The following is a 12,755-nucleotide window of genomic DNA, read 5'->3' on the forward strand; positions in this document are numbered from 1 at the left end:
GCCTGTGGTTCTGTCAGTGTGATCATGTGATGTATCTGACCCCAGGAATGTGTCAATAAAGTTTCCCCTTCCTGGGACAATGAATTCACGGTGTTCTTATTTCAATTTCCAGGAGTGTAGAAAGAACTGCTACGGTATAGCACAGCAGGTAACTCAAAGAAACAGGCAGCGAGACGAACAGATATGACACTTTTCCAACGACAATAATTAGATTCAAGTCAACGCGATTTATAAATTTCCCCTGCACAGCCTAATAATGGGTCTTGGCTCTAAATAGTATGTGTTATAACCAAAGTAGTCTCTGAAACGTACTCCCCTGTTGGACACAAGGCTGGGAAGTTCTTGTGAAAGGACGTTCCATTCCTTCACCAGCGCGGCTGACAACAGTTGATGTATGTGGAAGTGCTGCGATACGTCTCCTCAACGCATGCCACACGGGCTCAATGGGATTTAAGTCGTGGGAACGGCCAAGCCACTCCATTCGCCGAACATTCTCTCATTCCAAGAGCTCCCCACTTGCGCTGTTCGGTGTGGTCGCGCGTTATCGTGCATAAAAATCAGGTAACAGAAAAGACGCAGATGGGGAAGAACTATAATGTCGCAATAATGATGACAGATGAATGTACCGTGTTCATTTCAAAGACTTGGAGGTCAGTGTGCCCATGCCTTATTTCAATTTCCAGGAGTGTATTTATCCTTTTACTAAGAAGAAAAAAAGAGCAGTGATTTTTATCAGACGATCGGGTGAAAGATTTAATTGTTGGATATTGGGTTTTTGAATTAGTGATTGTAATAAAGTTTAGTTCAAACGAGAGGATCAATTGTAAAGAAGTATCTTAACCTTACGCAACGGCGTAAGTGCGTGGAACTGGCTGGAAGACCTGTAATCTTACTGAGGAAATATCAGCAATTGTGCCACTGCCTGTTTAACAAAGGGATATCGTGGTCGTTTTATTTGAAACTGAAATAATGGCTGAGTAATTTGAGGGCATCAGATTTTGAAATCGCAGAACCAAACATTCCAGAAGGCAAGGTTCTTACGTATTCTGGCCGTGCAATTTGCACTAACAGCACTGACCATTTCTGCTGGCCAAATGATGTTGACTTACAGCGACAGTCCGACAGAAAATCTAAACCTGTTATGAGAAACATAGATAATTATTTAATATAGTTGTCATTAAGGTTAATTAAATTATTAGAGCAACTGACTCAATTAACATAAATATACTTTACGATATTTACGTTAATGTTACTCATTAGAAAATGGTTACCGCACCTGAATGCAAAAGGCATCTATCCGTGATTGGAGGTAAAACAGAAGTGTGTCTCCTTCGTGTCTTGATGTGGTGGTATTATTTCTGTCATTTGACTTTAAATTATCTATTAATCCAAATCGAAAATCTCTCTGGCTGAACACTGTGGAAGGAAAGATTACAAACCTACTAGACATAGCAAAATACGTTCTCATCATTTTCAGGAAGGGGACACACAGAGAACATCAGTTTCGTCATATAAGGAAAACGGTGGATTACGAAAGCAGCCTTTTCATATCACATAGTCCCAATGCTGGTTATTCCAAACGCATAACAAAAAGAACGTTGCGTTAACGAGGTGAATTGCGCCGTTTCAAACTTTTTCTCGAATAATGCAGTCAAAGGGGCGAATAAAATTAAAATTTAGGACACAGTCCTGGATAAAGGTGACTGCCAGCCACGTAATAGTTTGTAGGTATAGCGAAGCCTGTTTCGAGTGAAACTGTGACATTAGCAACTGTAGCAAGGAGACAACGTGTACGAGGGCGAAGTGACGTACTGTTAACAGAATTATGAGCTGTTACGGTGAGAAAGCACTAGTCATTGAGCATAGGATAAAGAAACACGACGGGGAAGCCCACCTGTTGCTTCAGAAGATTTCAAACAACAGGGTGTCAACACGAACTGACGCACCTCGCTTTCAGCACCCACACGCTGTGACTGCATTAAACAATGGCACTTCGGTAGATGGAGGAGCGACAGAAGGGAATCGACCATCAACGAAACTGCCACAGGACTGAATGTTAGACTTGATTTGTTTTCTGGATCGCTATAATATTTGTGCTAGGTCATCCTCGTCTTTCCCATCGTCATCAATGTTTCATGAATCTTTGCCGCCCCCAAGTATTACCGATCGCTCCAAATCCTTGAGGGTCATAAACTCCGCCTCGCTTTCCACATCCGTTTATCCTTCCCCACCCTTATACCGTATGCATCTTTACATCTCCTCAAACATGTGGATCATTTTTATCAGTCCTACTTTTTCCACAAAATTTTTGTAACCCTCAGTCTTAAGGACCATGACGCCTGTGTCACCTTCCTTACTCACTACATGTCGTTTCCCTGCATAATTTCTGGGGGTAACATCACCTCACCATATGCAGGGCAGCTTTTTCTCCATGAACAGGCAAAATGAAAGTAGAGAAGGTATTAACGGAGACTGTGAGTAAGTAATGTTATTGCATCATCTATCTCATTCGTTGGGAATTTATTAGAATACATCACGGCCGTTTCTGCTTTAAAACATAAAGAAACAACGCTATATCTTGTGTCTGCATCGCTCAGGTATTTACTGAACTCTAGAGTTCTGAATACAGTGGGAAACAATTAAAGATTTTGGTGCGATGTTAGAGCACTGAAGAAACAATGTAATTGTCTAACATATGCAGCCGTGGCACTCATTGTTGTGAGAGGTGTTACCATCTTACTGAAAGATACTACGAGTACCCCAAAGCGGCGAGAAAGCCAGCCGTTTCTTGCGTCATACACATCCTCAGTTTTATGTTTATTTTGATACTTCGTGTTTTATAAAGGACAATGCCAAGAATCAAGGCGCTTGTAATATGACATTTCTCATTGTGCAGAGGGCAATGCAACTTACGACCATAATATTTGGTGGGATACCCGGAACTATACCAGACGACGAGCACCAAAGAATTGCCTGTTTTACAATAAATAAATAACAAACAATAATAAACTGTAGATGTATATTCAACGATTTATGGCGTTAGAGCTCAGGGAGAAAAGCGATGATAGGAGTCGCCGTTTACCTATTGACCATATTCACATTTCACATTTAACTCTTCGTCCAAACGGACGGATTTTTAGAGAGAAATGGTTTTTTTTTTACTTTAATTATGGTGAAGTAAAGGGAGCAACAGCGGTCTGTCCTGCCTCAGTTGAGTGGCTATTGTCTGAGTTATTTGATCAAGAAAGACGAGTTGTGTATGTAGTTTTGGATGAGTATAGAGTAGCCACATCGTGCCTGAAACGGGTCGAGAGTAATTTTTTTTTTATGACGGCAGTTGTGCCTTCTGTTAGAAAGAACTTCTTTGTTCCATAAAAACACGGAAGAACTGCAAGACATCAGCAACGTCCTGCCACTATAATTCAGCGCAAAGTCTTCTGGCCATCTTCAGGTGAGTGCCACTGTAATAGTACAGGCGACGACGCGCTGAGCTCCGCTATTTAAAGCCATACTGAGGTGACACTGCGCATGCGCTGCTCAGCGTGCGCGTTCACAACAGCTCCTTGCGCTGCGCCTAGCGCCCTCCACGGTGAAAGCTTGACGTATCGATATCAGGTCGATTTTCATCTTTGTACAGATAACTACGTCGACTACGAAGTTTCTCTATACTTCTTTATTTTTCTTATGTAGGAAATCGCTGAGGCGAAGATTGCGGTTAAGCTTTAACCTCAACTTACCAACTCAGGACGATATGCTACAGGTGTAAGCAATATTCACCAGTAAATTATCTGTTTTCTTTGAAAAAAAATTTTGCGTTATCACTATACTTTGAATCCCTGATAACATGACAATCCCGCGTCCGACCATCCTGATTTAGGTTTTCCGTGATTTCCCTAAATCGCTACAGGCAAATGCCGGGATGGTTCCTTTGAAAGGGCACGGCCTACTTCCTTCGCCGTCCTTCCCTAATCCGATGAGACCGATGACCTCGCTGTTTGGTCTCTTCCACCAAACAACCCAACCTGATAACATGAACTGTTTGCACTGTTTCATAAATTTGCAGTCAGATAAAATCTTAAAAAATAGAGAAAAAATTACAATATTAATATAGAACCTTTGGCATAATGTAATAAAAAAACAATGTACAGTACATACTTTTAGTCTTTCATAAACTTTTTGGAGGTAAAGGAAAAGGAATTGAGGAAACAAAAATGTAGGAATTTGAATTTCTACAACTTCGAGAAAGTTCACAATCTGACCGACTATTAGTTTAGAAACATACTAAACTGAAGCGCTCTAACGGTAAAAGCATATTGAATATTCCGTACGGTCATATTTTTCTTTGTCAGTCAGGTTCGTTAAAAATGTGTATGAGGGATTTACGCCAATCACTTTAAGTAATAGGGAAAATGAAGCGCAGTATCCCTGGTGTAACACGCGGAAAAAAACAATGTAGCGAGTAGTAAGTAATATTGTTGCCTGTCGACTCGGTATTCTCGGATCACGCAAGCCAGTGACTATCTAGTTTGCAATGAATTTATACGACGACTACCAAGAAAACCAGAAAGGAAAACAATTATGTTAACCAGGTATGAGATCCCTCGTAAATGTCGCTGTCTATCTGGAGGTAAATAATGTTACATTAGCGATGCATTTTCTTTGCGCTTACATCCGTTTCTGGAATGAATTTACACTCCGCAACAGAATATGCGCTGACTTGAAACTTTCTGGGAGATGGAAACTGTGGACCAGACCGATCCTTTCGCAGACAATTGCTCATCCGACTGAGCTACCCATCCGTTTATCGTAGTAAACGTGCAGAGCTTACTCGTCACGGCATGTTGGACTGTCGTTGCGCAAAAATATGGTGGTGAAACCCAAGCCCAGAGATTAGGGGAAGTCAATTAATTACATGAGGTGTGTTTTTTAAAATTTGAACTCCACTGCCCCCTTCGCGAGATTTGGTCACATGTCGTAGGGCCACGCCCCCCTCCCCCCTCCTCACGTGTGGTATACCCCTTAGCGAGATAAAAATACGGTCGCTCAGTTCCGGACTGTCGCGCGTAGAGCCGCTCGGCGACTCCGGCCGGCAAACATGCTTCACTTACAAAGTGTATTAAACAGTGTTTTTAACGCTTGAGTAAAAACACTGTATTTTAAACGTGTCAACCTTGAGAGGTATTCGGACGGATGGACAGAGGCAGACCGACAAAATGGCTCCACGAAAACACTATCTACCTTTTTCAGAGATCCTTAAAATATTGACCTGTAATTGACACATTATATACAGTCTTCACTTACTTTTTCAGATGAAAGGCAACATTGTTTTCTACTTTCCTCTGAAGTGTATGATCACGTAGCTTTTGAGTCTCTTGATGTACACGATCACTAATAGAATACTTGTCGGTGTACTTCAGCTTAGCTTCCTTCCACAAACGGTTAATTTCTTACTCGCCTGAGTATTTCGAGTTGGCGGCATGCCGCTTCATGTACACATTGTAACAGTTTGGATACCAATTTAAACTGATCCCAGTAACATCGGCTTTATATGTGTTGTAGAATGTCGCGACTGACTGTCTGGGTGACACGCAGTGATTTCGATCGGCGCGGCTGGTAACACGCCAAATGAAATCTGCACACGGGCGGCACCTGTTTCAAATCGAGGGATCCCAGGCATGCACACGTGAAAAACAACCAATTCAGTTCAGTGAGACCATTAAGACTGATGGGCAGTAATATTGGCTATGCTCGGGATTAATTTGTAAAACAAAATGTTGGAAGTTGAGAATGCAGGCTTCCTCGGCGAATCTCGATGATAAAATCTTCTCGCCTGAAGATGGCAAGTAAGAAACTTGCTGAAACGTTGCTGGAGAACGACACATTGACTCGGCTGTCAACCCGAGAAGATCTTATCATGTTGGAAATTGTAATAATATGAAGGGAGAACATTAATAAAACCGACAAACAGAAGGGACGGATTTCTGACTGGAAATGGAGGCAAAAAGGTCCGATAAACATGCGTCCGGAAATGCATCGTTGATACGGTAGATGGCACTGACGAATAACATTTCCTCTGACCACGAGCCGTGTGATCCTTGTGTGTTGCACGCTGTGTGATTGACACAACGTACTGTAAGCAGAAGAATGGTCTCATAATCATGTTGTGAACAAATCGAGATGGTGTTTGTGTACGGCCAAGCAGATGGAAACGGTCGAGAGGGAGCATGGTCTTCCAAACCTGATGTACTCCCTGCTCGTGAGTGTATCTGAAAGTACCCATGATCACACGAAAGACCAAAAGGGGCTTGAAATGATGTGTAATGTGGTTGATGTCTATGAGGCTACTTGTTTTGGTATAGCTGCGCTGCCTCTCGACCGTTTCCATCTGCTTGGGTTGAATTGGGTTGAATTGCTTGGGGGAAGAGACCAAACAGCGAGGTTATTGGTCTCATAGGATTAGAGAAGGATGGGGAAGGAACTCGGCCGTGCCCTTTCAAAGGAACCATGCCGGCATTTGCCTGGAGCGATTTAGGGAAACCACGGAAAACCTAGATCAGGATGGCCGGGCGCCGGATTGAACCGTCGTCCTTCCGAATGCGAGTCCAGTGTGCCATCTGCTTGGCCGGACACAAACACCATCTCGGCTTGTTACCGACGTGAATAGCGGAACACTCTGCTGCTTGCAGTACGCTACGTCGATCACACAGCCTGCAACACACAAGGAACACACGGCATACGATCACAGGAAGTGTCATTCGTCAGCACAACCTACCGTAGTACCGATACGTTTCCGCACACAGGTCCATAGGTCTGTTCTCCCTCCACTCCCAGTGAGGAATCCGTCCCTGTAGTTTGTCGGTTTAAGTTGTGTTCGCCCTATATATTCTCTGAATTAAAAAGTTGACATGAGATTTTTCTTTTCCCCCTTCCCCATTTAAATGAGATTTTGAGCTCAGGTGACTAATGGACGTCCGCTTAGAAACACTTGGACGTTCTTCCTTGGGGACACAGTGGACCATACCGTCACTTGTGATGAACAGTCAGCGTACACAATAATGCAGTTCTACATCTACATCTACATACATACTCCGCAATCCACCATACGGTGTGTGGTGGAGGGTACCTCGTACCACAACTAGCATCTTCTCTCCCTGTTCCACTCCCAAACAGAACGAGGGAAAAATGACTGCCTATATGCCTCTGTACGAGCCCTAATCTCTCTTATCTTATCTTTGTGGTCTTTCTGCGAAATATAAGTTGGCGGGAGTAAAATTGTACTGCAGTCAGCTTCAAATGCTGGTTCTCTACATTTCCTCAGTAGCGATTCACGAAAAGAACGCCTCCTTTCCTCCAGAGACTCCCACCCGAGTTCCTGAAGCACTTCCGTAACACTCGCGTGATGATCAAACCTACCAGTAACAAATCTAGCATCCCGCCTCTGAATTGCTTCTATTTCCTCCCTCAATCCGACCTGATAGGGATCCCATATGCTCGAGCAGTACTCATAAATAGGTCGTATTAGTGTTTTATAAGCGGTCTCCTTTACAGATGAACCACATCTTCCCAAAATTCTACCAATGAACCGAAGACGACTATCCGCCTTCCCCACAACTGCCATTACATGCTTGTCCCACTTCATATCGCTCTGCAATATTACGCCCAAATATTTAATTGACGTGTCTGTGTCAAGCGGTACACTGCTAATGGAGTATTCAAACATTACGGGATTCTTTTTCCTACTCATCTGCATTTATTTACATTTATCTATATTTAGAGTTAGCTGCCATTCTTTACACCAATCACAAATCGTGTCCAAGTCATCTTGTATCCTCCTACAGTCACTCAACGACGACATCTTCTCGTACACCACAGCATCATCAGCAAACAGCCGCACATTGCTATCCACCCTATCCAAAAGATCATTTTTGTAGATAGAAAACAACAGCGGACCTACTACACTTCCCTGGGGCACTCCAGATGATACCCTCACCTCCGATGAACACTCACCATCGAGGATAACGTACTAGGTTCTATTACTTAAGAAGTCTTCGAGCCACTCACGTATTTGGGAACCAATCTCATATGCTCGTAATTCTCGTACCTTAGGAGTCTGCAGTGGGGTACCGAGTCAAACGCTTTCCGGAAGTCAAGGAATATGGCATCCGTCTGATATCCTTCATCCATGGTTCGCAAGATATGTGAAAAAAGGGCGAATTGCGTTTCGCAGGAGCGATGCTTTCTAAAGCCGTGCTGTGCTGTGCTGTGCTCTGTCTCAAGGAAATTCATTATATTCGAACTGAGAATATGTTCGAGAATCCTGCAACAAACCGGTGTTGAGGATATTGGTCTGTAATTTTGAGGATCCGTCCTTCTACCCTTCTTATATACAGGCGTCACCTGCGCCTTTTTCCAGTCGCTCGGGACTTTACTTTGGGCTAGAGACTCGCGATAAAAGCAAGCTAATTAGGGAACCAATGCAGTAGAGTACGCTCTGTAAAACGGAATTGGAATCCCATCAGGACCTGTCGATTTATTTATTTTCAACCCATTCAGCTGCTTCACAACCCCAGAGATGTCTTATCAATATGTCGTCCATACGGGAATCTGTACGGGACTCGAACGGCGGTATGTTTGTACGATCCTCCTGCCTGAAAGATTTCTCAAATGCTAAATCTAAAATTTCAGATTTCTTTTTGCTGTCTTCCGTTGCCAGGCCAGGCTGATCAGTGAGTGACTGGATGGAAGCCTTCGACCCGCTTACCGATTTTACGTAAGACCAGAATTTCCTTGGGTTTTCAGCAAGAGCTTTTGCTAAGGTATGACGGTGGTAGTGGTTGTATGCTTCGCGCATCGCTCTGTTTACAGCAGCACGAATCTCTACTAACTTTTGCCTGTCCTCATTCTCCCGATCTTTCTTGATCCGCGAGTGCAACGGTCTTTGCTTCCTGAGCATTCTCCGAATTGCGCTGTTAAACCACGGTGGGTCTTTTCCGTCCGTAACCCACTTTTTCGGCACATACTTGTCCAATGCGTGATTTACAACGTGTTTAAAATTTTCCCATAATTCTTCCACGTCCATCGTACCGGAAGTAAATGAAGTCGATTCATTTACTAAGTAGGATGCTAACAGCTGCTTATCTGCTCTTTCTAGTAAGAATACTCTCCTAGCCTTCTTGACCGACTTTTTAACTTTCATAACCATAGTCGTGATGACCACATCATGATCACTAATCTCTGTCTCAACACTGACACCGTCGATGAGGTCTGGTCTGTTCGTGGCTACCAGATCTAAAATATTTCCATTACGCGTTGGCTGTCGATTTAGCTGCTCAAGACAGTAGTCAAATATCTGGGATACAAACATCCTGGGAGATATTCCGTATTATCTTGGAGAAGAATCTCTCCAGCGTGCGGCCGTATGATTCCGTTCAGTCACACCAGATGGCACTCGGAACGCACCTTCGCCCAGTGGGCACCGCAACACGGCGGTGATGGGATCGGCCGACCGTGACGCGAGCGGCACGCAGCTGTTCAGCTGTTCGCCTCCCTCGCAGGGCTCCTAATGGGGAGGCACGCTTCGTGGTCGCGACAACGTGTTTACCTGCCACGCTGTCACGCCACTGGCACACAAATTTAAATAATAACCAATTAAGTTGTCCGTGTGATCGCGAATGTATTTTTCTCCCTCTGGCATCACCGCCTCCCTGCCTTCATTTGAGCTGCGGAGGGCCCCGTCCTGACGGCTGTAATGTATTATCTCCGACATCAACAATCCTAAATCTTTTTCAGGGTGAGGGAAGTTGTCCGCAGCGCGCGTGTGTGTGTGTGTGTGTGCGTACGAGTGTGTCCGTGTGGCTGGAAGACAGCTACGTGCCGCTTAAAAAGACGCCCACAAGCTTTGGCCTACATAGAAATTAGCTGTCTTGTAAGGTCGGTTGTAAATAAGAGGAACGGGTACAGTCTGAGCCGGCAACGAGCCACCGTCCGACCGGTTTTGTGGCCTCTGCGGCGAGACCGACCTCGCATCGTGTTGGAGCGAGAGGGTGAGAGGGGAGGGAGGTGGGAGAGAGAGACGGAGGGAGAGAGTGAGAGAGATGCGCGCATGTTTCCTCGAAGCCGACTCGCCGGTTCAGGGTGTACGCAGTATTTTGCATTTAAAATAACAGGAAGTTACGGCCCATGAGAGAGTCACGACAGTAATTTATTCCGACTAGCTTTCGGCGTAAGAAGATGGAAGGGGACGCGAGGAAACGAGGGGTAAGTACTGAAAATTTAAGCCTTGACGTCCGGTAATTGAACCTCTGGTAGGACGTGACAGGTGTTTATCCCTAACCGTGTTTTATGCAACCGGAGCTACGAAAGGTGCGAGGAATGCCCTGCTCGAGCTTTCGCCATCGGAGAGCGAGCGCTCTTGACGCGTGTGGAGGCACGTTACATGGCTGGAGAGGCCTCATTTATAACATTACCTGCTGTCTTGGCGATAGGCTTGTCAGACAGTGATGTAGTTGTGTATTCTGCAACTATGAAAGGATCAAGTACAATCTAGAAACAGCAACAGCAGAGCAAGCGATGAAAGGAGAAACAAGCTGCTGCAGTTTCCAGAATGAGAAATAGCACGTTGAACTTCAGCAGCAGTTCTATGTTTTCACAATCGATCTCACGAAACATCGAGCTGGGTTCGACTTTTTTCTGAGGTATCCCATTGCTATTATTACTATTATTATTAATAGTGGTATAAAGCTCGATATGGTGAAGAATGTGGAAGAGAGGTCTTAATTTCCAGTATAACCTTTATTTGTCTAGATCGTGAGTTTATAAAATAATATGACCGGTTCCAGATGTGGTAGCAATCATCTGTAGATCATGAAATATTGTTACACAGTGTAACACGTCACATGTTGTACAATCATATAATTTTATAAAGTCGAAATCTATATAAATAAAAGTTTTATTATTATTTCTATTATTATTGTTATTTCTTTTTCTTTACTTTCTCAGACTGTTAAGTCTGGTTAAAAATGGAACGTGACGCGGACCTTGATCAAGCGTGACTTCCTTGTAACTGTATGGTATATGTTATATTGCATTTAGGAACTTTCGGATAATTGAACATGTATCAATAATTACAGATTTTTGTAGTTGTATATATATGATTGGATGTAGCTGTATTGCATTGATGTACTGGTGGATATTGTGAGGTATGACTCCTGTAGTTGATAGTATAATTGGTATAATGTCAACTTTATCCTGATGCCACATGTCCTTGACTTCCTCAGCCAGTTGGATGTATTTTTCAATTTTTTCTCCTGTTTTCTTCTGTATATTTGTTGTGTTGGGTATGGATATTTCAATTAGTTGTGTTAATTTCTTCTTTTTATTGGTGAGTATGATGTCAGGTTTGTTATGTGGTGTTGTTTTATCTGTTGTAATCGTTCTGTTCCAGTATAATTTGTATTCATCATTCTCCAGTACATTTTGTGGTGTGTACTTGTATGTGGGAACGTGTTGTTTTATTAGTTTATGTTTTATGGCAAGTTGTTGATGTATTATTTTTGCTACATTGTCATGTCTTCTGGGGTATTCTGTATTTGCTAGTATTGTACATCCGCTTGTGATGTGATCTACTGTTTCTATTTGTTGTTTGCAAAGTCTGCATTTATCTGTTGTGGTATTGGGATCTTTAATAATATGCTTGCTGTAATATCTGGTGTTTATTGTTTGATCCTGTATTGCAATCATGAATCCTTCCGTCTCACTGTATATATTGCCTTTTCTTAGCCATGTGTTGGATGCGTCTTGATCTATGTGTGGCTGTGTTAGATGATACGGGTGCTTGCCATGTAGTGTTTTCTTTTTCCAATTAACTTTCTTTGTATCTGTTGATGTTATGTGATCTAAAGGGTTGTAGAAGTGGTTATGAAATTGCAATGGTGTAGCTGATGTATTTATATGGGTGATTGCTTTGTGTATTTTGCTAGTTTCTGCTCGTTCTAGAAAGAATTTTCTTGAATTGTCTACCTGTCCATAATGTAGGTTTTTTATATCTATAAATCCCCTTCCACCTTCCTTTCTGCTTAATGTGAATCTTTCTGTTGCTGAATGTATGTGATGTATTCTATATTTATGGCATTGTGATCGTGTAAGTGTATTGAGTGCTTCTAGGTCTGTGTCACTCCATTTCACTACTCCAAATGAGTAGGTCAATACTGGTATAGCATAAGTATTTATAGCTTTTGTCTTGTTTCTTGCTGTCAATTCTGTTTTCAGTATTTTTGTTAGTCTTTGTCTATATTTTTCTTTTAGTTCTTCTTTAATATTTGTATTATCTATTCCTATTTTTTGTCTGTATCCTAGATATTTATAGGTATCTGTTTTTTACATCGCTTCTATGCAGTCGCTGTTGTTATCCAATATATAATCTTCTTGTTTAGTGTGTTTTCCCTTGACTATGCTATTTTTCTTACATTTGTCTGTTCCAAAAGCCATATTTATATCATTGCTGAATACTTCTGTTATCTTTAGTAATTGGTTGAGTTGTTGATTTGTTGCTGCCAGTAGTTTTAGATCATCCATGTATAGCAAATGAGTGATTTTGTGTGGGTATGTTCCAGTAATATTGTATCCATAATTTGTATTATTTAGCATGTTGGATAGTGGGTTCAGAGCAAGACAGAACCAGAAAGGGCTTAATGAGTCTCCTTGGTATATTCCATGCTTAATCTGTATTGGCTGTGATGTGATGTTATCTGAATTTG

This window comes from Schistocerca cancellata, chromosome 5 (assembly GCF_023864275.1).
Source record: "Schistocerca cancellata isolate TAMUIC-IGC-003103 chromosome 5, iqSchCanc2.1, whole genome shotgun sequence".
NCBI classification, from domain to species: domain Eukaryota; kingdom Metazoa; phylum Arthropoda; class Insecta; order Orthoptera; family Acrididae; genus Schistocerca; species Schistocerca cancellata.